This window comes from Syngnathus acus, chromosome 15, assembly GCF_901709675.1.
Source record: "Syngnathus acus chromosome 15, fSynAcu1.2, whole genome shotgun sequence".
In the NCBI taxonomy this organism is placed as follows: domain Eukaryota; kingdom Metazoa; phylum Chordata; class Actinopteri; order Syngnathiformes; family Syngnathidae; genus Syngnathus; species Syngnathus acus.
This window is the reverse complement of record NC_051100.1, coordinates 2,642,120-2,645,241: the sequence shown is the minus strand read 5'-3', so window position 1 is coordinate 2,645,241 and position 3,122 is coordinate 2,642,120.

Sequence of the window (3,122 nt, the reverse complement as noted above, 5' to 3'; positions counted from 1 at the left end):
TTCAACCAGTAGGTGTCGGTAATGCGCATTGAAGCTGGTGCCACCTCGCCGTAAAACAAAACGAAGAAGAAGATTACGTAACTTCCTGTTTACGAACGAGTCGTGAATTGTATTTCCCGTTCACCAACCGAACGGATATGTGAGAGAACGAGTCAGTGATTTGCATTTCCAGTTCATCGCGAGAACGGATCAGTGAGGGAAGGAATCCTGACTTTCCCGTTCGCGAACGAGTTAATGGGTGAACTGCCTTCCTTCCCGTGCATCAACGGATCAGTCAGTGAACATGTTGCGTCTCCCTCCTGGCGTGAACTGTGTAAGCCAGAATGTCGATTTACGATTTGCCAAGGAAAGAAAGTACCACTCACTGAAACAACACTTCTTTTATGTTCGTTTTCTCCAAGCTAACGGCTAACTTTAGTGCATGAAGGGATGCGCCGTTATGCAACAACGGGGAGATTATGCTTCTCTTTGGGTAGTCTTGATTTTATCACACTTGTAGTAGTTTTTAAATAACGTGTATGCATGTATACGCCTAAATATTGTTATCCAATAGATCTACTGCAATTTCACATTAGATTGCTGGTTTGAAATTTACTTTTATCATTATTATTTTAATAAACATTTATGTTAAAACTTGTCTGGTGTTTTAATCCTTGTTTTTATCATCGTGAGGGCGGGTGTGCCACTTTTCACTTTGACTTAAGCTTTTTCCCTAATGAAGTGGCCTGTGATTATGTACACTTTATGGACACTTCAATAGGTACACTACACGAGGTAAAAATAAATAAATGAATAAATAAATAAGTGTAGCGAACGATTGGGTGAACGATTCTTTTGTGTGAACCGATTCTAAAGCTTCAGTTCACTTGTACTGGAATGCACATTACCAGTACAAAAGAGTGCAAACGGTCGCAGGCTTCCAGGTCGACATTGCCGACTGGTTAATGACACGGGCTCTTGCTCCGAAAGGGATTGGTTCGATCCCTGGTGCGAGCATAAACTTATATGTACTTTTAGAATTAGAACCTTGCTTTGTATGCAAATGCAAACAAATGCAGGTATTTATGTGTAAATACATTAGGTGGCCCCGCCCCCAATTTGGCGGGGCAAACCAATGGATCACGGCCACTACCTAGGGGGCGGGGTGGAATGTGACGTCATTTGGACACTCCATTAGGTACACCGCCATTTTCAAGTGTACCTAATAACAGGCCACTTTATTAAGGAAATATCATGGTCAAAGGTCACAGGTGTCAAGCTCTAGTCCTTGGGGCCGCATTCTAACATGTTTTCCAAGATAATAAAGTGGCCAGGCTGTTTGATCTGTGACATCACATGGACACTCCATTAGGTACACCGCCATTTTCAAGTGTACCTAATAACAGGCCACTTTATTAGGGAAATATCATGGTCAAAGGTCACAGGTGTCAAGCTCAAGTCCTCGGGGCTGCGTTCCAACATGTTTTCCAAGTGACCCTCGTTAAGCGCACCTGCGTGAAAAGTTTTAGCCCCTTTCACGTTCCGCAGGAGCTAAAACTTTTCACGCAGGTGCGCTTAACGAGGGCATCACATGGACACTCCATTAGGTACACCGCCATTTTCAAGTGTACCTAATAACAGGCCACTTTATTAGGGAAATATCATAGTCAAAGGTCACAGGTGTCAAGCTCTAGTCCTCGGGGCCGCGTTCCAACATGTTTTCCAAGTGACCCTCGTTAAGCGCACCTGCGTGAAAAGTTTTAGCCCCTTTCACGTTCCGCAGGAGCTAAAACTTTTCACGCAGGTGCGCTTAACGAGGGCATCACACGGACACTCCATTAGGTACACCGCCATTTTCAAGTGTACCTAATAACAGGCCACTTTATTAGGGAAATATCATAGTCAAAGGTCACAGGTGTCAAGCTCTAGTCCTCGGGGCCGCATTCCAACATGTTTTCCAAGTGACCCTCGTTAAGCGCACCTGCGTGAAAAGTTTTAGCCCCTTTCACGTTCCGCAGGAGCTAAAACTTTTCACGCAGGTGCGCTTAACGAGGGCATCACATGGACACTCCATTAGGTACACCGCCATTTTCAAGTGTACCTAATAACAGGCCACTTTATTAGGGAAATATCATAGTCAAAGGTCACAGGTGTCAAGCTCTAGTCCTCGGGGCCGCGTTCCAACATGTTTTCCAAGTGACCCTCGTTAAGCGCACCTGCGTGAAAAGTTTTAGCCCCTTTCACGTTCCGCAGGAGCTAAAACTTTTCACGCAGGTGCACTTAACGAGGGCATCACATGGACACTCCATTAGGTACACCGCCATTTTCAAGTGTACCTAATAACAGGCCACTTTATTAGGGAAATATCATGGTCAAAGGTCACAAGTGTCAAGCTCTAGTCCTCGGGGCCGCGTTCCAACATGTTTTCCAAGTGACCCTCGTTAAGCGCACCTGCGTGAAAAGTTTTAGCCCCTTTCACGTTCCGCAGGAGCTAAAACTTTTCACGCAGGTGCACTTAACGAGGGCATCACATGGACACTCCATTAGGTACACCGCCATTTTCAAGTGTACCTAATAACAGGCCACTTTATTAGGGAAATATCATGGTCAAAGGTCACAGGTGTCAAGCTCTAGTCCTCGGGGCCGCGTTCCAACATGTTTTCCAAGTGACCCTCGTTAAGCGCACCTGCGTGAAAAGTTTTAGCCCCTTTCACGTTCCGCAGGAGCTAAAACTTTTCACGCAGGTGCGCTTAACGAGGGCATCACACGGACACTCCATTAGGTACACCGCCATTTTCAAGTGTACCTAATAACAGGCCACTTTATTAGGGAAATATCATGGTCAGAGGTCACAGGTGTCAAGCTCTAGTCCTCGGGGCCGCGTTCCAACATGTTTTCCAAGTGACCCTCGTTAAGCGCACCTGCGTGAAAAGTTTTAGCCCCTTTCACGTTCCGCAGGAGCTAAAACTTTTCACGCAGGTGCGCTTAACGAGGGCATCACACGGACACTCCATTAGGTACACCGCCATTTTCAAGTGTACCTAATAACAGGCCACTTTATTAGGGAAATATCATGGTCAAAGGTCACAGGTGTCAAGCTCTAGTCCTCGGGGCCGCGTTCCAACATGTTTTCCAAGTGACCC